The sequence below is a fragment of the Trachypithecus francoisi genome, unplaced genomic scaffold (assembly GCF_009764315.1).
Source record: "Trachypithecus francoisi isolate TF-2019V2 unplaced genomic scaffold, Tfra_2.0 Lachesis_group5, whole genome shotgun sequence".
In the NCBI taxonomy this organism is placed as follows: Eukaryota; Metazoa; Chordata; class Mammalia; order Primates; family Cercopithecidae; genus Trachypithecus; species Trachypithecus francoisi.
The window spans coordinates 128,614,504-128,637,613 of NW_022681470.1; the positions used below are offsets into that span (position 1 = coordinate 128,614,504).

The 23,110-nt window shown below is 38.7% G+C and overlaps 1 protein-coding gene and 1 pseudogene across 1 annotated transcript in view; one reads left to right on the forward strand and one right to left on the reverse strand.

Annotated features, from left to right (window-relative positions):
• The window catches only part of DIPK1A (divergent protein kinase domain 1A), a 125,033-nt gene that overhangs the window by 33,562 nt on the left and 68,361 nt on the right, over positions 1–23,110 (forward strand). The gene's annotated exons all lie outside the window — the stretch shown is intronic.
• Positions 2,977–22,984, reverse strand: LOC117076059 (annotated as a pseudogene).

Genomic DNA, 23,110 nt, shown 5'->3' on the forward strand with positions numbered 1-23,110 from the left:
CTTCGCTGGGCTTCATTTGCTTGTCTAATACTTAAAGGAATAGTGCTAGAATTATAACCGTTTCTTCAGTAGATAACTCTCACTTTGTTGAATGTGAGAAGTCAGGCAGAGCACATTTGTCAGAAGTCTTTGGACATGAAAATGATCTGTGCCTAATATTCTTCATCTTGACACTAGTAAGTAACCACAGACCCACCAGCCAGCCAGCAATCAATCTCTATTCGTAGAACTTCCATTGTTTTCCATGTATAGCAGTCTGGAGAACGGCCAGGTTTTATTTTTGCCAGGAACACTCTTGGCAAATCTGTATCCCTAGGGATGTGTGTTTAATTTTGTGGTGCAGAGCACAGTTTAGTGAAAAAGAAAAGGAATGCTGAGCTATTTGATTCTGAATGCTTTCAGAGATAGATCATTTTCATTTGTTTCCACAGTATCTTATGTTTCAAGATGTTTTGAGGGAGAAGGTGAGCCAAAATAAGATGAAAAGAGGAAGGTGAGAAACCTTCCAGTATATGCTGACTCAGGAAATACATTTGAACTATGCGAGTTTGCATGTTTCCACAAATAGAAAACTTCTGATATATGTATATAAAAGTAGATATCTTGCCAGATTTATCATTTTAGCTTTTCTAATGCATAACTTTTTGATTTTAAACTAGTTTCCTAGATTTAAACTGTTAAGAAAAAAAAACTTTTCTTTTATGAAAAATTGGCATATTCTACTACATATTTCAAAACTATCCCATTATCTTGCCTTCTGGAAATAAATATAGAAGTATATGAATTTGAATAAATTCTCCGTTTTTTTATTCATTCATAAAGATCTCAGTTTACATCTAGATTTAAAATTCATTTGTTCAAGAAAATTTATTTTGTGACCAAAAGTTGTATGCTGAAAATTAAAAACCTGAATTTCTTAAACCGTAGAAATAGATCCAGTTGAGGTTGCATTTAGTTAAAATGCCATTGTGTGTTACCACTGACCTTTGTTCTTTATTAAGTTTTTCAGTCTTTCAAACCTTTAACATCTTTTTCTTCTTTCATATCTGTTTGTTGACAAATCCTAAGAAGTTTACTTTCATAATGTCTCAAATTTTACCCCTTTATCGTCACTGCTGTTGGCCTATCCTAATCCAGAAGGGCCTAGGTTGCTGCAACAACTTCCTAACTAGTCTCCCTTTCTTCAGTATTCCCTTTAAAAGTCTTAAGCTAACATCCAGATTAATCTTCTTTAAACATCAGACTGTATATCTGTTTAGAAATCTTAAAACTTCTTCATTTAAGCCTCAATACTGTCAAGCATTTAAAGCTCTTTATGTGTGGTCCTTTCTTTTCCATCCAACTAAATTAATTCAGCAAATACTGTTGCAGGCAGTGATATGTGAGGCACTGTGCAAAGGTAAAGATAAATCAAATCTAGCTTCTTGCAGATACATGTCAGCATTAATGTCAACACATCGGGAATTTTTTTTTTTTTTTTTTTTTGCTTTTAGAGACTTGTTCTACTTCATTCCATTCCACTTAAATTATTCTTGCCCAAATTATCAGTGATCTCCTTATTGTTAGATCAGGCAGTTTTCTTTTCCTTTTTTTAAGAAATGGGGTCTTGCTTATTGCCCAGGCTGGTCTCAAACTCCTGGCCTCCAGCAATCTTCCTGCCTTGGCCTCCCAAAGTGTTGAGATTACAGATGGCAGCCACACCCCGGGCAGTTTTTAATATTAATTGTACTTTACTTTGTTATGGCATTATATACTATTGATCATGCCTGCCTGCCTGATACTTTTTCCTTCTGTAGTTTTTAGATATAGAAACTATTCACCTTTTCAATTTCTTCTTAGAACTTTTCAGAGGGACAAAGTTTTAGTTGTGTTGGTTTTTATTTTATGTTCTGTTTTATTAGTTTCTATCTTTATTATTTCTTTCCTTCTACTTCTTGGGTTTTGGGGGTTTTTGTTTGTTTTTCTGTTCTTTTTCTTCTTCTTGAGATGTATGTTTAGCTCTTTCATATTTTTTAAAAATGTACTTTAATTTTTAGAGCAATTTAAAATTTGTGACAAAATTAAGCAGAGCATTGTCATATACCCCTCTGCACCACACATGTGCAGCCTCCCTGACTATCAGTATCCCTCACCAGAGTGGTACATATGTTACAATTGACAAACCTACATTGACACATCATTATCTCCAGAAGCCCATAGTTTACATTAGGTTTTACTCTTGATGTACATTCTTTGGGTTTTGACAAGTGTATAATGGCATGTATCCACCATTATATTATCAAACAGAGTAGTTTCACTGCTCTAAAAATCCTTGGTGCTCCACCTGTTCATCCCTCCAACCCCTAGCAACCACTGATGTTTTTACTATTGCCTTTTCTGGAATATTATATAGTTGGAATTCCACAGTATGTATGTGGCCTTTTCAGATTGGCTTCTTTCACTTAGGAATACACATTGAAAGGAATACACATTTAAGATTTCTCTATGTCTTTTCATTGCTTGATGGTTCATTTCTTTCTCTTTTTCACATTTTATACTTTAATAAAATGATAAACACGGTTATAGGTAAAAGACAATTCAGTACATTTAGTTGGATAATATTTTTTAAATTTTTAAATTTTTTTTTTTGAGACAGTCTCGCTCTGTCGCCCAGGCTGGAGTGCAATGGCACGATCTCAGCTCACTGCAACCTCTGCCTCCCAGGTTTAAGTGATTATCCTGCCTCAGGCTCCTGAGTGGTGGGACTACAGGAGTGTGCCACACACCCGGCTAATTTTTATTTTTTATTTTTTGTATTTTTAGTAGAGATGGGGTTTCACCATGTTAGCCAGGATGGTCTCGATCTCCTGACCTTGTGATTCTCCTGCCTCAGCCTCCCAAAGTGCTGGGATTACAGGTGTGAGCCACTGTACCTGGCCTAGTTGGATAATATTTAAAAATTTGCATGTTTATGAGCTCATAGATTGTTTACCACCATGGTATATTTTAGTCGATGTAGTCAGAGTCTTCTGGAATTCCAGAAGTTTTATCAATTTTATTTTCTTCAAACCCAAATTTTCTTTTGGCCCAAGATTTTATCGCAAATATGTTATCAGTCCATCTGTTAACAAGCACTTTATTTGCCTGATGTATTTCTTCAACAACTTGCGGGTCACATTATTTGCATTTTTCAACTTCTGTCTTTAGCTGTTCCCTTTGATCCCAGAGTGAAGAATGCTCTTTGGCTAGCATGGTTCACTCCTTCATCTCATGTTGGCCAATTTTAGTTTTTCTGACGCTTTTCTGTAAGTTTGCATGCTTTTGGATTCTCTGAAACAACTGAGATTTCAGAACCTCCAATTTACAGGTCCTTGCATGAAGAATTTTACTTGGAAAAGCCTGATAATAATTAGAAGTTCCAGTTCTCTCACCAACCATATCATTATCAACTAAACTTTGAAGGACTTTTTTCTTTTACTAACACAGCAGTAATGCCTCTCTCTTTGGGAGCAGTCTTCTCCATGTCTTTTTTTTTTTTTTTTAGAGATGGGTCTTGCTATGTTGGCCAGGTTGATCTTCAACTCCTGGCCTCAAGCAGTCCTCCTGCATCAACCTCCCAAAAGTGCTACTATTACAGGCATGAGCCACTGCACCTGACCTTCCCCATCTCTTTTAATTGAAATACATCTTTTGTTTTAAAAAATGTTTCCATCACGCAGGCTCTCTTTTCTTCTGCACTTAGTCTCTTTTTTCTTTGATATGGTGTGGGTACCAGGCCTTCCAGTGGTGGGGTCTGCACATGGGGTGAGGGGCCAGCTCATTTCTTTTTATTGCTAAATAATCGTCCATTGTCTGATGTACCAGAGTTTATGTATCATCCACCTACTGAAGGACATCTTGGTTACTTCCAGGTTTTGCCAATTATATGAGAACTTTGTACTTTCTGTTCAGTTTTTCTGTAAACCAAAAAAAAAATTGCTCTAAAGAATAAATCTATTAATTTTTTTTAAAAAAGAAAAAAGAATCTGTCTCTCCATTCATTCAACAAACATTTGTCAAATATCTAATATGTGCCAAGCAAAGAATGAAGTACTAGAAATAATCAATTATGTAAGACATATTTCTTTCAAGGAGTGTAGTCTAGTGGGAAAAGTAATTCAGCAATTGGAGTGATATTTGTATTTCAGAAGTGTGTATAGAGTGTTACAGGACCCCAGGAAGGGACCATCTTAGTCTTAGTTGGTGTAGGGGAGGGAGAGACAGAAAAGGCTTTTAAGAAGCCATGTTTAGTTGGAGACTTTTAGAATGAGTATCAGTTGACTAGATAAAAATTTGTGTTTGAGGGCATGGGCACCTTGGGGAGATAATATTCTATATAGAGTAAACAGTATCAGAAAAGGCATAGAAAGAAGAAACAGCATAGCATGAACAGAGAATTACAAAAAGTTCTTTCCTTCGCAAAAGAAAAGATTGCATTTGAGGGTATTTAGGTCATGAAACTAAGAGGGTAAATGATACCATGAAGGGCCCTCTGTGTTAAATGAATTAGAATTGGTTCTATATCCTGATGGCTAAGGAAAGTTACTGATTTAGTTAATATGAGAAGTTTCCTCTTTTTTTCTTCTTCAAATACATAGAAATGCTGGATAAAATATAAGCTCCCTTTCTCAGTTTTTTTTTTTTAATTGTTACTACCTAATTAAGTTTGAAAGCAGACAGAGGAAATCTCCAGATACCAGAAGTGACATGGAAACTCAAACCCAGATATGAAAGAGAGCTAAAGCCAAGATGGCCAGTGGGGAGTGGGAACCATACTTTTCAGTGCTATATGAGGTGAAGAGAAAAGACTTCAGGCTTGTGAGAGTCAGAGAATTGCAACTGACCTGTGTCCTTAAAATTGGGAGCCACCAAAGGCCATGCTGCCCTTGAGGAAGAGTATTCCACAGCATCACTCCCCTGGCTTACAAAAGCAACAGGGACCTGTAAGTGGGGTTATAGGCCTTCAGGGAGTCAGAAACAAGGAATAGGGCCAGAGGGAGAAGATGACCAGTGACCCAAGCCTAAGCCAGTCAGCTCATAGCATTCTACTGGCCACAGTGCTTGGTTCAAGGGTGGTTATGTTTTCTAAAAATTTGTTTAGTTGGAGTGAAGCCCAGGACCACGTTTGATGGTTTGGCTCTTTCTTCCTTCTCTGGTTTTGAAGATGGAAGCATGTAGCTCTGAAAGCTGCTGGTTCCATCTTGTGACAACTTGGAAAGTCAGCCAGGATAAAGATGAACCTTTGAAAGGTGGATGAAGAATTCCAAAAAATTCACCCAGTGTGAGACACTGAATCATCTGCTGGTGATGGCATAATAGATTACCATCTGCTGGTGATGGCATAACAGATTACTAACCTCCCACAGATAAAGATTATTGAAATGTAGATTTAAAAATTATATATATGCATTTATATATTTGCAACAGCTATTTAAAGGCACTGGAAAGGAAGTGAAAGAAAAGATAAACTCAATCTGAAAGGAAGGAACTTGCCCCTGAAGGTCCTCCCCAGTCTGTGCCTGGCTCCAGAGGCAGAAATCTTGGATAACAGGGCTCAGGACTAGTAGAGCAGCCAGAAACTTAGGCAAAAAATCTTGGAAGGGGAGGAGATGCAGAAAGATTAGTCACCAAACCTGCATTTAACATCTGCCCAACTCCTTCATATGTGTGGGGAGGCTCAGGAAATGCAATGAAAAAGCGGCACCTGGAAGCTAAAAGAACAGAGAAGAGGTTTCAACAGATGCTGATGGCAGGGGAGACAGAATTTGGAAATTGAAGAGTCCCACCAAATTAACTGCCTGCTAGAACAAAGATCCATCTTCAGAGGAATGTAACAGAATCCGGAGTCATGACAACATATTATACGTAATGTATAAGAACCAATCCAAAAATCACTAGACATGTGAAGAAACAGGAAAATGTAACAACGTTCAAAAGAAAAGTGGTCAATAACAAAATATCTTCAAGATGACCAAGTGTTCATATTCTAAGTCAAAGCTGTTAAAGCAGTCATTATAAATATGCTTAAAGACTATGAAAGAAAATATGTGTATAGTAATTGAACAAGTAGAAAACCTCAAACAGAGAAAGAGAAATTTTTTCTTTTTTCCTGTTTTTTTTTTTTTTCTTTGAGATGGAGTCTCACTCTGTTGCCCAGGCTGGAGTGCAGTGGTGTGGTTTCAGCTCACTGCAAGCTCTGCCTCCCAGGTTCGAGCTATTCTCCTGCCTCAGCCTCCCGAGTAGCTGGGATTAAAAGCATGCACCACCACACCTGGCTAATTTTTTTATTTTTAGTAGAGACAGGGTTTCACCGTGTTGGCCAGACTGGTCCCGAATCCCTGACCTCAGGTGATCCACCCACCTTGGCCTCCCAAGAGACACTTTTTAAAAGTGAAAATTACAAAACACTAAAGTATAATAACTGAAATGAAAAATGGACCTTACAGCAGATTTGGGACATCAAAGAGTCAATTAACTTGAAGACATCAATAGAAAATACTCAAAGAGCAGAGAGAAAAAAGATTCATGAAAACTAGATAGAGCCTATGAGACCTCTAGGACACTAGCAAGCAGTCTAAGCATACATGTAAGTAGAGTTCCTAAACGAGCAAAGAGAGAAAATGGGGCAAAAAATTTTGAGAAAATTTCACCAACAGTAAAATTTAGTGAAAAAATATCAACTTATAGATCCAGGAAGCTTAACAAACCCCAAGAAGAATAAGCACAAAGTTAACCACATCAGATACATTTTAATAAAACTGCTGAAATCTTGGCTGCAGTGAGAGAAGAACAACACACAGGGGACCAGTAATACATAATTACAACTGACTTCTCATTAAACACAGTGGAGGCCAAAAACAATGGCATTACATCATTAGATTTCTACAAGAAATAACGTGCCACTCTAGAATTTTTTTTTTTTTTTTTTTGAGTCAGGGTCTCACTCTGTCACCCAGACTGGCATGCAGTGGTGCAATCTTGGCTCATTGCAACCTCCATCTCCTGAATTCAAGCAATTCTCATGCCTCAGCCTTCCAAGTAACTTGAGATTACAGGAATGCATCACCATGCCCAGCTGATTTTTGTATTTTTAGTAGAGTCGGGGTTTTGCCATGCTGGGCAGGCTAGTCTCAAGCCCCCGAGTTCAAGCTATTTGCCCACCTTGGCCTTACAAAGAGCTGGGATTACAGGCATGTGCTACCATACCCGGCCTCTAGAATTACATATCCAGAAAAACTAGTCTTCAGGAATGAAGGTTAACTAAAGATATTTTTCAGAGAAAAACAAGAATTCTTCACCAGCAGACCTGTAATATAAGAAATGCTAAAATAAGTTCTTCAGGCTGAAGAACTAATACTAGAAATAACACTGCAAATGACACTAACTGGTAACTCATATCTTCAGAAATGAATGAAGATCAATAGAACTGGCAAATCAGTGAATAAATATGAAAGACTATAGATTATTTTCTTAATTTCTTTAGAAGACATACTAATGGTTAAAGAAAAATTAAAGCACTGTTTTGTAGGGTTTATAACAGTAGCACAAAGGACTGGGATAAATATAATTTTGCTGTTACAAGACATCTATATTTAGTGTTTATTGGTATAGCATTAACTGTAGATTGTATTAGTTATGGATATATATTTTAATTTCTAAAGCAACCAGTAAAACAAAAGTACAAAGAGTTCAGCAAAGGACAATAGAGGCCCACAAAATACTAGTTTACATCCACTAGGATGACTATAATAAAATAGATAGAACAATAACAAGTGTTCACAAGGATGTGGAGAAATAGGAACTCATACACTGCTAGTGGAAGTGTGCAATATTGCAGCTACTTTGTAAAGTAGTTTAGTAGTTTTTTTAACAAGTCAAATGTAAAGTTACATAAGACCCAGCAGTTCTACTCCTAGATATATACCCAATGGAAATGAAAACCCACATCCACAGAAAAATATACATGGATGTTAATAGCAGCCTTATTTAAAATAGTAAAAAAGTGGAACCAATCCAAATGTCCATCAGTTGGCGAATGGAAAAATAAAATGTGGTATATCTGTGCAGTGGCATATTGTTCAGCAATAAAAAGAAATGAAGTACTGATTCATGTTGTAACATGGATGAATCTTGAAAAGTTATGTTAAGTGAAAAAAGCCAGTCACAGAAGACCACATATTGTATTATCATTTATATAAAATGTCTAGAATAAGCAAATCTGTAGAGAAAGAGAGTTGATTCATAGTTGCTTTGGGCTGGGGGAATGAGAGGAAGGACAGCTAATGAGTACAGGGTTTCTTTGAAGGGGATGAAAATGATCTATAATTAGATTGTGGTGATGTTTTTACAACCCTATTAATGTAGTTTTTAAAACATTGAATTGGGCCAGGCGCAGTGGCTCATGCCTGTAACCCCAGCACTTGGGGAGGCTGAGGTGGGAGAATTGCTTGAGCCCAGGAGTTTGAGACCTTGAGACCAGCCTGGGCAACACAGTAAGATCACATCTCTATTAAAAAAAAAAAAAAAAAATTAACTGGGCATGGTGACATGCACCTGTAGTCCCAACTATTTGGGAAACTGAGATGGGAGGATCACTTGTGCACAGAAGATTAAGGCTGTGACCTTGTGGGGCTATGATCGCCACTGCACTCCATCCTAGGCGACAAAGCAAGACCCTGTCTCAAAACAACAACAGCAACAAAACATTGAATTCTATACTTTAAATCAGTGAATTGTAATATGAGTTGTATTTCAATAAAGCTGTTTTTAAAAGACAATACTGAATTTTTTTTCAGCTCACCCCAAAAAAGGAATAGAGAAACAGCAAACAGATGAGACAAATAGAAAACACTAAAATGGCCGGGCGCGGTGGCTCAAGCCTGTAATCCCAGCACTTTGGGAGGCCGAGACGGTGGATCACGAGGTCAGGAGATCAAGATCATCCTGGCTAACACGGTGAAACCCCGTCTCTACTAAAAAAAATACAAAAAAAAAACTAGCCGGGCGAGGTGGCGGCGCCTGTAGTCCCAGCTACTCGGGAGGCTGAGGCAGGAGAATGGCGTAAATCCGGGAGGCGGAGCTTGCAGTGAGCTGAGATCCGGCCACTACACTCCAGCCTGGGCCACAGAGCGAGACTCCGTCTCAAAAAAAAAAAAAAAAAAAAAACACACTAAAATGGCCAGTCCAGCCAAATCAAATGTAAATCGACTTAATATTACAATTAAAAGATAGAGATTGTCAAGTTGGAGAAAAGCATTACCCAACTATAAACTGTCTACAAGGCATGCACTTAACAAAAAGATACAAAGCTTCAAAGTAAAAGGATGGAAAAGGATATACCATGTAAACATAAATAGAGAGTTAGAATAGATATTTTAATAATGGAAAAGATGGACTTCAAGGAGTACTACCGGAGATAAACAGGGACATTTTATAATTTTTAAAACTCAATATATCAGAAAGACATAATCCCAAATGTATAGATGCCTAATTAGCTTCAAAATGCATAAAGCATAAAACTGACAGATGGAAGAAAGGATTCAAGTCTACAGTCATTCTTGGAGATTTTCATATCCCTTTTAGAGCAATTAGTAGAACAACTAGGCCAAAAGTCTGTACAGATAGAGAAGATTTTAATAGCACTGTTAACCAGCTTGCCCCAGTTCATATTTATAGAACCTAATACCCAACAAATACAGAATAAACAGTCTTTTTAGGTACCATGGAACTTTTACCAAGATAGATCATATCCAGGGCCGTGAAACAAGTACTTTACAAGTTTCAGAAGATTGAGATCTAACAGAGTATGTTTTCTGATTACAACTGATTAAACTATAAGTCAGTAACAAAAAGATATTTGGAAAATTTCCAAAGACTTAGAAATTAAACAGTATATTTCTGAAAATATTTTGAACTGAATGATAATAAAAAATGTGTTAGCATTTTGGAGATGCAGTTAAAGCATTGCTTACAGAGAAATTTATAGCTTTAATTGTTCATATTAGAAAGGAAGAAGTATTAAAATGTAATATTTAAGTGACCAGAAGCTGGAAAAAAATAAGCAAATTAAACCCAAGAAAAAAGAAAGTAAAGACAACAGCAGGTGGCAGTTAATTAGAAAATAGACAATAGAAACAATAAATAAAACCAAAATGGGTTTTTTCAAAAGATAAAAAAATGGAAAACCTCTAGAAAAAGCTCATTATACCAATACTGATAATGAAGGAGGAGCATCATTATGTATCTGTAAACTTCAAAAACATAATCAAATTTGAAAAACAACTTTATGCCAATAAATTTGATACCTTTGATGAAACAAATTCCTGGAAAAATGTAACTTTCCAAAACTGACACAAAATTAAATTTAAAAACTGAATAGTCTTGGCCGGGCACGGTGGCTAACGCCTGTAATCCGAGCACTTCGGGAGGCCGAGGAGGGTGGATCACGAGGTCAGAAGTTCAAGACCAGCCAGGCCAACATGGTGAAACCCCGTCTCTACTAAAAATACAAAAATAAGCCAGGCATGGTGGTACGCGCCTGTAATACCAGCTACTCGGGAGGCTGAGGCAGGAAAATTGCTTGCATCTGGGAGGTGGAGGTTGCAGTGAGCTGAGATCGTGCCACTGCACTCCAGCCTGGATGGCAGAGCGAGACTCTTGTCTCAAAAAAAACCCAAAAAACAAAAAACAAACAAAAAACCCAAAAAACTGAATAGTCTTTTATGTGTCAAAGAAATTCGCTTTGTGATAGAAAACATTCCTACCGAGAAAACTTCAGGCCCAGAGAGTATCACCAGTAAATTCTCAGACATTTATGAAAGAGACTGTAAAATCTAACAAACGGCTTCAGAAAATAAAGGAAGAAGAAATAACTTATCAACTAATTTTGTGAGGCTAGTGTAATTCACATACTAAAATCTAGTAAAGATATTATGAAAAGTTAAAAATCTCTTATGAACATACATAAAACTCTTTAACAAAATATTAACAAATTGAATCCAGCTATAAATTAAAGAATTAATAGAACATGATCAAATGGGTTTTATCCCAGGAATATAAGATTGGTTTTATATTTGAAAATAAATAAATGTAATCCACCATATTAATGATAAGGAAAAGAAATGTGGCCATCTCAATAGACATAGAAAAAACATTTGACCAAAATCAGCATGGGGCTTAAATAAAATTCAGCAAACTGGAATTAGAAGATAGTTTCATCAGTCTGATAAAGGACATCTACAACATGCCTTCAGCTAACATCATTCTTAATAATAAATCCCTGAGGACTATGCCTTTAAAACCTGGAACAAGGCAAGGGCAGAGAGCCGAAGGCCCATAGGACATGACCAACTTAGCATTCCACTGGAGGCTATATGATCAAACAACAAACTATTTATCATGAATGCAGCATGTGAGCAAACTCACAACTGCTCCTGCCGACAGGTTTGCTGGAGGCAGTCATTCCCTGGCACTGAGGTTATCTACTGCGACATCTAGAGCCTGTTGTTCGAGGAATGCAGTCTTGCAAGCCTACTCTGGACCGAGCAGCTGACCCCTTCTTCCACCCCACTTCTCACTGTCTCTTTTGCCTAATAAATATGAAGGGCTGTGTAAAGCTCAGGGCCCTTGTCCACTAGAGGCAAGGTGCGCCCGACTCCTTCTTCCAAATATACTCCTTGTCTTTGTCTTTTATTCCTGCATTCGCCCCCGCTTTGTTCAGTCTCCCTAGGTCTGTGCAGGTTACACAGTGATACCCCAAACAGCGACAGAATTGGGTGCTCCACAGGCAAGGATACCGTTCCCAAAATTTCTACTCAACATTTTTCTGAATGTCCTTGCCAATGCAATAAGGCAAGGAGAAGTAAAAAAATAAAGATTAAAAAGGAAGAAGTAAAAATGCCCTATTCTCAAACTATTTATATAGTATAATATCCTAAGGAATCAATTTTAAAACTACTATAAACAATAAGTAAACTTAACAATAAAAAATTGTGTTTTTACTTAAATAAGATTTAAAAACCAGTTGTCTTTTAATAGCACCAAAATACTTAAGAATAAATTTAACAAACATGCACACCTCTACACCAAAAAGTATAAAATACTGCTGAGAGAAATTTAAAAAGGTGTAAATAAATGGAGAGGTATGTATTTGAGTCCCTAAATTCTGTTTCAGTTGAAGCCAATTAGAGATAGATTTTCCATGGACTTACAATGAAAAGAGTCTCAAGTAATATGCCGGAGAGTGTAGTTTTGTTTTTGTTTTGTTTTGTTTTGTTTCTAAATATTCCATCAGTGTAACACTAAGCCTGATGGTTGGATTTGAGTTTAGCAGACCTGCCCCAGATGGAAGCCTGTTAAGACACCGGGAATTAGATTAGAAGTTATGCTCATCAACTATGCAGCTGTGGATTAGAGCAGAAGATTTTACTAGCACATATGTTGACAGAATGGGGCCAGTGGTGGTTCATATACCTGTTTGTTGTCAAATAACAGGTCTAGATGTTTTTCTCATCCTCAAATGAGAGATCATAACAATACGGGACTTATAAAACTTTCAGAACAAAGAGAACATCATTATGAAGATTTAAAGGAAGAGCAACTCTCTGAAAATTATTTATTATAGACATGTAAGAAATTTCAAAACTTTTCTAGCATCCTTAGTTGATTCAGGAAGATACAGCCTCTGTGGAACTGAAATATAAAAGTATAAGGAACAGGCTGAGTGAGGTGGCTCTTGCCTGTAATCCCAGCACTTTGGGAGGCCAAGGCAGGCGGTAACAAGGTCAGGAGTTCGAGACCAGCCTGGCCAATATGGTGAAATCCCGTCTCTACTAAAATACAGAAATTAGCCAGGCATGGTGATGGGCACCTGTAGTCCCAGCTACTTGGGAGGCAGGCGGGAGAATCATTTGAACCCAGGAGGCAGAGGTTGCAGTGAGCCGAGATCGTGCCACTGCACTCCAGCCTAGGCAACAGAATGAGACTCCATCCCAAAAAAGCAAAAACAAACACACACACACAAAAAGTATAAGGAACAAATAGGCTGAGATGAAAAGGGAGCAATAAGCATGCGAAGCTACAGGTAAACTGGACATGCAATAGCAGTGAAGATGTAAATAGAAGAGAGTGAAAAGCAGGATTCACCCTGAGGCGCACTGAAGCAATGATGTGGAAAACACATTTGAGAAATATTCTCTAAATGCAGAGGAAAAAAAGAAAGGAGATGAAAACTGTGAGGGAGATGGTAGCTATGGATGACAGACTTTTCTACATCACCAGTGCCAGAACTTGTGAGCCAAAGTTTTCAGGGGAAAAGGTTGTGACTAGAGAGTGTTGTACCGGCTGCATTTTGTTTCATTCTTGAAGGTTACAGACATTCATGTATGCCAGGGTTCAAAACATGCTGTGCGCATAGCCTTCTTGGAGAACAAAAACAAATGAACGAAGTTTTAATTGACTGAAAGACAAATCAAAATGAACTTAAGAATAGGATTGATGTTACTAAACACCTTCAGACTTCCAGAGGACTGCCAGCAAGTACAGGGCCCTCCCGAGTTCTTAGAATCCGCATCTTAGCAAACCACATTGATTGAACTGAGTCCATGGATGAGGCTGCAGGAATGTGTGTCGTGTTGGCATCTGGATTGCACTTAAAAGCAAACAGTTCCCTCATGAGTTATTCTCCCCAGACAAAACTGTGTAGTTGGGCAAAATAATTCATCTGGTAAATCCTCTCCCTAAGGCATTATTTACCACAAGATCTAGAAGTTCAGTTAAATAAGATTACAGTATAATAATGCTAAAAAAAAAAAAAAAACTCCAAAAAACCTGAAAAGAAATATTTCAAATGTTAAAAAATTAAGTGACTACTAAGTTGTCGTGATTTTTAAATCTTCTACTTTTGAAATGAGCATGTAGATTTCAATTAAAAAAAGCTATAGATAAAGGAAAATTGATTAAAATGCTGTTAACTAAGCAAAAGGGCATACAAAATAGTGAAACGAAAGCCAGAAACAATTAAGATTTTAATTAAACAGTTAAACTAGAGAACATAAATATTATATAAACAATAGTATTAGCTTAAACAATGTAAAAAGGAACATTTAAAACACTAAATTTTTTAGATTTAAAATTCTTAAATTTTAAAAACAGACATTAAGTTCTTTGTGACTGCTCTACCAGGAAAAAAAAAAAAAAAAAAAAAAAACAGACAGTAAATGTGAGGTCTTAATTTCTTTGAGCAGTAACCTCCAATCTGAGGCAAACAATTAGAGCACATTCTGATGGCCTTCAAGCTTGAGGGCTTTATGGGTAATTGTTCTTTTATTGGAGAGCCAAGGGCTGAGGATAGAACTCCTGGTCCCTTTCCTTGTACCTTTTATAGATGACTTGCTTTCACTTCTTAGTGACTACCCTGGTTTGATACTTGAAAACAGAGGCAGGATCAAACTTTTAGCCTTCACTTGGGATCCTGTTCTAACTAACTGCCCAACTCCGAGGAGCTGGTCTTTCACCAGACAGTACTTCCACTCCAGAGATGTCCTGCCCAAGACTGACTCCCACTCAGCCGGGTTCCTCAGGTTCCGTTGTCCTCCTGTCCTCAAAGGCACTTAGGATGTAGCAAACTGTCTTTATTTTTTTACTCCCTACTAGCAAATTCTGCTTTCTAATTAGTAAGCCTATATATGCTACCTTATACTTTTGTCAATTTTTTTGAAACACATTGCATTTTCTACATACATACTCTGGATTTGGTCTGATGTGGTCATCTTTGTGTTCTCTCCTTTGGGCTCTCCTTTTCTGGGACGTCGTTCACAATCTGTCCATCCTGAATGTGTTTCCATAGCAATTGAAAACCAAAACACAATTGCTTTCTCAATACAGTTATAAACTCCTGAAATCAACAGTGTCTGAGGGCTGAAATCGTGTCTCATACTTTTCTTACGCAACCTAGAATAAAGCAGCTTGGTATTAAAAGAAAAATACTAAAGTGTCAGTAACAGCAACAAGTAGCATTTCTTTGGCTCTGCATTACCCTCCTAACTGTGGAAACCGGCTTCTTCCAACCCCTTCCCCAGCTAGTCCAGGGAGTCCCCAGGGATAGCTCAAGTTTGCCTTTGACTACAATCCTCTAGACTACTCTGTGGGTGGCCACTTCCCCCAGCCTGTAGTCCATAAATGTTTTTCTCTGAGATACCATGCCCCACACCCCTTTCCTTCCTCTTACGCTCTGGCTCCTATGCAAAATCTACTGCCACCCCCATGCCCTGATACACAATGTTCTCTGAGACTCAGTTCTTTGGTTTGGTTCTTCAGCTGGTCTAGTTCAAGCGATGCATTGCCCTGCCTCTGCAATACCAACCCGTTGTCTTTACCGTAGCTTATGTGCTTGGATTCACTTTCCTTTAGAATGAATTTTTTCCTAGGAGGATGCTGGAGCCATAGAACAAGTGTTCCCTGCTTCATGGATTAACTCACTAACCAACCATATTAAAACATCTGTTAGTATTCTAAGGTTGAGTGAAGAAACTATCTTCTCCAAGATGTCCTTTCAGAATTCCCTCTGCCTCTATCACTTCCAGCTAAATATATATCTCTTCTTTGTACCATGGTTACTTTGAATATGTTCTGGTATATTAGTCCCTTCTCATGCTGCTAATAAAGACATACTTGATACCGGGTAATTTATAAGGAAAGAGATTTAATTGATTCACAGTTCCACGTGGTGGAGAAGCCTCATAGTCATGGCGGAAGGCAAAGGAGGAGCAAAGTCACGTCTTACATGGTGGCAGGCAAGGAGAGCTTGGGCAGGGGAACTCCCATTTATAAAACCATCAGGTCTCATGAGACTTATTCACTACCATGAGAAGAGTATGGGGGAAACCACCCCCATTATTCATTTATCTCCACTGGCCCTACCTTTAACACATGGGGATTATTACAATTCAAGGTGAGATCTGGGTGATGATACAGACAAATCATATCACTTGGATATAGTTTTTATCATATTAGATGGTAATTATCTTTTTACTTACCTGATTCCCCATCTAAACTATGAATTGATTGAGGGAAGGAGTCATGTCTCATGCATCTTTGAATTCTGAATGTTTAGCTTAGTTCTTGTCAGTTAGTAGGTTCTATAGAGTTGCAAGTTGAGCCTGTGATGTACTTATGTACAACACGATAGATTTGGCTCAAATATTACATCATGTTGATTAATGGCAGTTTTCCATTTGATAAGAATTATCTGCCAGGGTGGTTCTTTTTCCTTTAAGATTGATGTCAAATCAATTTATCAGACATTTTGATGAGCACCCATGTATCCTAAGTACTGCCTTGTCCCTTGGATATATGGAGATGAGTAAGACATAGTTCCTGCCCGGAAGAAACTTCCCTGGGTCTCCCTTCCTCCATTTCTTTGTTCTTCCTTCTCATTCATCCTTGTCTGGATAAATTTTTACTGAGCCTGGATTTGCATCTAATGGAGTAAATAAACATAAGGAGGTTAACTATAGCATAGTATACTCAGGGTAACAATCAAAGTGTGTTCCAGATATAGAGATAGCATGGAGGAAAACATGATAGAATTCTTAGGGTGACACGGGGTATCCTGTAGGAGGTGACTTCTGAGTGAGTTATCAAGGGTGAAAAGACACTCTCCATGCTCAGGACAGTGAAAGGTACTCCGAAAGAAGAAAGAGAATATGCAAAGGGGCCGGGCGCGGTGGCTCAAGCCTGTAATCCCAGCACTTTGGGAGGCCGAGACGGGCGGATCACGAGGTCAGGAGATCGAGACCATCCTGGCTAACACGGTGAAACCTCGTCTCTACTAAAAGAATACAAAAAAACTAGCCGGGCGAGGTAGCGGGCGCCTGTAGTCCCAGCTACTCGGGAGGCTGAGGCAGGAGAATAGCGTAAACCTGGGAGGCGGAGCTTGCAGTGAGCTGAGATCCGGCCATTGCACTCCAGCCTGGGTGGCAGAGCGAGACTCCGTCTCAAGAAAAAAAAAAAAAAAAAAAAGAAAGAGAATATGCAAAGGCCTAGAGAAGTGAAAGTACCATGTCTTCCAGAAACAATAAGTACTTTGGTATTGTTGCAACATTAAGTTCAGTAGAATGATGATGTAAGCAGTGGTGAGAGATGAAGCTAGGATAATAGGCAATATTTTTAAGTGCCAAAATCTTTTATGTTTAGGTGACTTTTTAGTTAAGAATGGTAAGGTCTCTAATATAGCTGCTGATATTTATAATCCAAACATGAAGCCATATATTGCTTTATACAAAGTTCTGTGGTCATCTAGCTATATTTTAGTGTTTATTGTATAGGTGGACGAGAATAAAAAAGAAGATGATCCCTGGAGTTTATAGTCTTGTTGAAGATACAGAATATATCCACACAGACAGTTTAGAGCAGAAGTTCCCAACTCCCAGGCTGCAGACCAGTACCAGCCCATGACTTGTTAGGAACCAGGCTGCACAGCAGGAGGTGAGTGGTGGGCGGGCAGCATTACTGCCTGAGCTCCGTCTCCTGTCAGATCAGCGGTGGCATTAGATTCTCACCGGAGCTGGAACCCTGTTGTGAACTGCGCATGTGAGGGATCTAGGTTGCCTGCTCCTTATGAAAATCTAACTAATGCCTGATGATCTGAGGTGGAACAGTTTCATCCTGAAACATCGCCCCACCTCACCCCCACTCCCCACCCCATCTGTTGAAAAACCGTCTTCCATGGAACCCATCCCTGGTGTCAAAAAGTTTGGGTACTACTTGTTTAGATAGAGCACTTAGCAAGCAATCTACAGACTGGTGCCAATCAAAATTGTAAAGGTGGGGTATAAGCACAATCTTGATGGAGTTGTAGGAATGATTAGGAGAGTGTGTAATTAGAAAGAAACAACCTGATTTTTGGCTTCAGAAAAACAAGTTCCATAAGAGCTAGCTGAACGTGGAAAATGCAAAATTGAGGAATGTACTTATAAATTAGAAACTTCTTGATGTTCTGTAATTTACAGTAAAGAAATGGCTCCTGACCGGACGCGGTGGCTTATGCCGGTAATTCCAGCATTTTGGGAGGCCGAGGCGGGCAGGTCACCTGAGGTCAGGAGTTCAAGATCAGCCTGGCCAACATGGTGAAACCCCATCTCTACAGAAATACAAAAATTAGCCAGGCATGATGGTGGGTGCCTGTAATCCCAGCTACTCCAGAGGCTCAGGTGGGAGAATCGCTTGAACCCGGGAGGTGGAGGTTGCAGTGAACTGAGATCGAGCCATTGCACTCCAGCCTGGGTGACAGAGTAAGCTCTGTCTCAGAAAAAAAAAGAAATGACGGCGGGGCGCGGTGGCTCAAGCCTGTAATCCCAGCACTTTGGGAGGCCGAGACGGGCGGATCACGAGGTCAGGAGATCGAGACCATCCTGGCTAACACGGTGAAACCCCGTCTCTACTAAAAAATATAAAAAATTAGCCGGGCGAGATGGCGGGCGCCTGTAGTCCCAGCTACTCGGGAGGCTGAGGCAGGAGAATGGCGTGAACCCGGGAGGCGGAGCTTGCAGTGAGCTGAGATCCGGCCACAGCACTCTAGCCTGGGCGACAGAGCGAGACTCCGTCTCAAAAAAAAAAAAAAAAAAAAGAAATGACTGCTTACCTAGACCAACAAATAATCATCTTTAAGCCTTGTAATATAAACAAAAAACACATTTATTTTTCTTTATAATAAATACATTTATTTTCTTATTCTCTACTAAGGACGGGAGCCTATGTGTTACGTCTTTAGTTAACAGTTATTTTCCACTATTTTTATTTGTATCTTTAGATATTCAGTTTGCCTTAGACATTGTTTATTGTTTATATAAAATGGGTCTCTGGGTTTCTGCCAAACTACTGTCAGTCCATACTACGCAGGGACTATCTTAGGCCCTCCTTTCATCTCTTTATTATCAAAAATTCACCACAGCCTCTGCCCTTTTCCTTATGGAATATAGGAACCCAAACCTTCTCCTTGCCCCACTAGTTCCTCCCGTTCCCACAACTCTCTGGTTGGGTATTCTTCTTCCATTGAGCTAGTGTGGACTTTTGGCAGACTGTGGGGGTTTCTATGCATACCTTCCTAGAACCTTTGATCAGTAAAACATTTGACACTTATATAAACTCAGGAGGAGTTGTGTTTTAATCCTCTAAAAGAAGAATGGGGGAACCTTTCACTTTCTATTTATATAATTTATAAATTGTTTAAGTTTGACAATGAACATTCGCTGTTTTTGTAACTGAAAAGTAAAGATGGTTCGATTTTGAAAAATGAAATCAGGAATAGAGCCTTTTCTACCATTTCAGGTCTATTAAATGAACCTATCTATCTATATGTGTACATACACGCACACACCCCACTACCAACGTAGTGCAAAATAGTGTTGAAAAACTCATAATAATTTGGAAAGCAAAAGCCATAAAAATGTTGATACTGTATGACTCGAGAACTCTACTTTTGAGAAACAACTTAAGGAAATAATTCAAAAGAATGAAAATCTAAAAAATCTATATGTAGCCTTGTCTAGATGCAGAAAAGTTGGGGAAAGAAAACTTGAAAGTCAACATAGGGGGAAGAGTTAGGTAAATAATGATACATCAACTAGATAGAATATTATTGCAACACTGAAAATGACTATTATAAAAACTATGTTAACAACATTGAATGTTTACAGTACAAAGAGAAAAGAATACACAATTATATATACACTGATTACAGCTGTGTGTAAAATGAATTGCATGTGGACAACTAGAAAGGAAAGTGGATAATGAAAACAGCTGTTTTAGTGTACTGGGATTATGGGCAAGTTTTGAAATTTTATTGAATGGTTTTTCAGTATATAGGAAAAATTTGAGTTTCAGATTGTCAGTTAATTTAAATTATTGTTATTCTGAGAGTTTTTGCAGCAAAAAGAAGGAAGGACTCTGGAATCTGAGCCCCTTTCTTCTTTCTCTCATGGACCAAAATAACTACATTGTGGGAAATAAGGAAACCTCTACTTTCTTAGAAACTTATAAAAATGACTATTATCAGGGTAAATGATACTGGAATGGCCTCCTGGGGGAGATTGTAGACTCCATTTTCAGAGATTCTTTAGAAAAATTAGCGGTATTGATTGATTGATTTGTATTACAAAAGATGGATTGGCCAAATGCAGTGACTCATGCCTGTAATCCCAGCACTTTGGGAGGCCCAGGTGGGCAGATCACCTGAGGTCAGGAGTTCGAGACCAACTGTTTGGTGAAACCCTGTCTCTACTAAACATACGAAAATTAGCTGGGCGTTGTGGTGGGCGCATGTAATCCCAGCTACTTGGAAGGCTGAGACAGGAAATCACCTGAACCTGGGAGGTGGAAGTTGCAGCGAGCCTAGATTGCGCCATTGCACTCCAGCCTGGGTGACAACAGTGAAACTCCATCTCAAAAAAAAAAAAAAAAAAAAAGATGGATCAAATCTGATCATCTTTATAACAGCTTTATTGAAATAAAATTCATATACTATAAAGTCCTTTTAAAGCACACAATTCAGTAATTATTAATATATTCACAGTTCTACAACCATTGCCACTCTCTAATTTTAGAACGTTATTATTAAAATACCCATTAGCAATCACACCCCATTGCTCCCTCCCCCAGCCTCTGACAACCAGTAATCTACTTTCCGTCTCTATGGATTTGCCTATTCTAGACATTTCATATAAATGGAATCATACAATATGTGGCCTTTTGTACTTTTCTTCTTTTACTTAGCAGAATGTTTTCAAGGTTCATCCATGTTGTAGCATGTATCAATACTTCGTTTCCTTTTATAGTTAAATAATATTCCATTGTGTGATATACCTTATTTTGTTTATCTACTCATCAGTTGATAGACATTTGGATTGTTTCCATTTTTGGACTATTATGAGTAATGCTGCTACGAGTATTTGTGTACAGATTTTTGTGTGGACATATATTTTTAGTTCTTTTGAGTATATACCTCAGAATGAAATTGCTGGGTCACGTTGTAAGCCTTTTTGTGGAACTGTCAAACTGTTTTCCAAGGTAGCCGCACCATTTTACATCCCAACTAGCAGTGAAGGAGAGTTCCCAGATGATCTTTTGACATCCCCTTCCAGTTCTTAACACACTGCTTGTTAAATAGGAAACCCAAGAATAGATGCTAACTATTCTTACTGATATTGTCCTCACTATTATTAGGGAAAGCTGATAATTACCCTGAGATACATTAACTATAAGTAAAATGAAGTTCCTGTATTATTTCCTTTACTACACTGCATCTTGCTTTTGTTATTCTCATTAATTGGTAATGGTATATATTATATTTTATAGAGAGAGATTGTAAATGTGTGTGTATAAATTTCTTCCTTTTTCTTCAAGTAAACTACTTGCTCATGGATCTGAAGTCTGTAAATATTAAATACACGAACTCATGTATTTAGGGCATGCTGTTTTGTCCTCCTGAGTCCTGAATTGTGCGGTAGTGAAAGAGATCTACAGATGTTGCTGTGTTATAGCTGCAGGCTATCAGAGCAAGGGAAGATAAAGAAGGAAAGTGGAGACCTGGACCTTAAGCACCAGGATCACTGAGGTTAGAAGTACAGGAGGGTGTGTGTGTGTGTCCTTTTTTTTTTTTGAGACAGTCTTGCTCTGTCACCCAGGCTGAAGTGCAGTGGTGCCATCTAGGCTTACTGCAACCTCCACTTCCCAGGCTCAAGAGACTGTGGCCCCTCAGCTTCCCGAGTAGCTGGGATTATAGGTGTGCACCACTATTCCTGGCTAATTTTTTTATATTTTTAGTAGAGATGGGGTTTCACCAGGTTGGCCAGGTTGGTCTCTAACTCCTGGCCTCAAGCAATCCACCCACCTCAGCCTCCAAAAGTCCTGGGATTACAGGCGTGAACCACCGCGCCCAGCCCTAGGTGCCTACTTCCTTTTTTTTTTTTTTTTTTTGAGACGGAGTCTCACTTTGTCGCCCAGGCTGGAGTACAGTGGCACAATCTTGGCTCACTGCAACCTCCGCCTCCTGAGTTTAAGCAATTCTCCTGCCTCAGTCTCCCAAGTAGCTGGGACTACAGGTGCCCGCCACCATGCCTGGCTAATTTTCGTATTTTTAGTAAAGACAGAGTTTCACTATGTTGGCCAGGCTGGTCTTGAACTCTTGACCTCAAGCGATCACCCACCTCGGCCTCGCAAAGTGCTGGGATTACAGGCGTGAGCCACCGCACCTGGCCGGTGCCCACTTCTTATGTGTGATCTCTCTTCCCTGTCCTCACCTCCTTTGCTGTATTTCTTCTTCCTTACTCCCTTGCTGCCTCCCTGATGTCTTCCTATTTCCGCTTTAAGGGGAAGTTCATATAAAAGAACTTCACATGTGATTAATAAATAAAATGTTGATAATACAAAGATGACCTAGAATAAGCCATTGCATTACACTGTGGGTTTTTTTCCCCATTGTTACATTTTAAAAATGTTTTCTTTCCTTTCATGCTCATTAATCCAATTCATCTGACAGATACTTACTGATAATTTAGTATGTGTCAGGCACTGTTTAGGTACCTGTTTCTCCAGTCCGTTGCCTTTTGCTCCTTTTTCTATACCTTTAGATCCTTTCCTTGCCCAAACTGGATGTCAGAGAGACAACTGAGAAAAAGAAATTGCGGTGATGGAGTGTCTATGTATATTATATTCTCTGCATATTCTAATCATTTCATTGATTTTCTTTGATTTCAAAATATTGTGTGCTTTGATTGAATGAATGCCTCAGAGTGTGTATGGCAAAACCTCCCATTTGTGTATACATTGGGTTTCAGGACTTCTTGCTGATTAGCTTACCTTTTTCCAGAATGGTAATAGTGATCTGTTCTTGATTTTCTAAGTCTGACAAAATGGAAAGAAAAGTCTGGCAGGAGGAGAAAGAAAGATACAGATCAGAGAAGACAGACATAGAGGGCCAAAATAAAAAGCTTTGCTAGAGGGAGAGCTATGAGGCAGAGAAGTGCCTAAGGCCCCCAGGCACGTAACATATTGTATACGGTATATTACTTACTGCTGCCCCCTGTGTGTCAGTTCA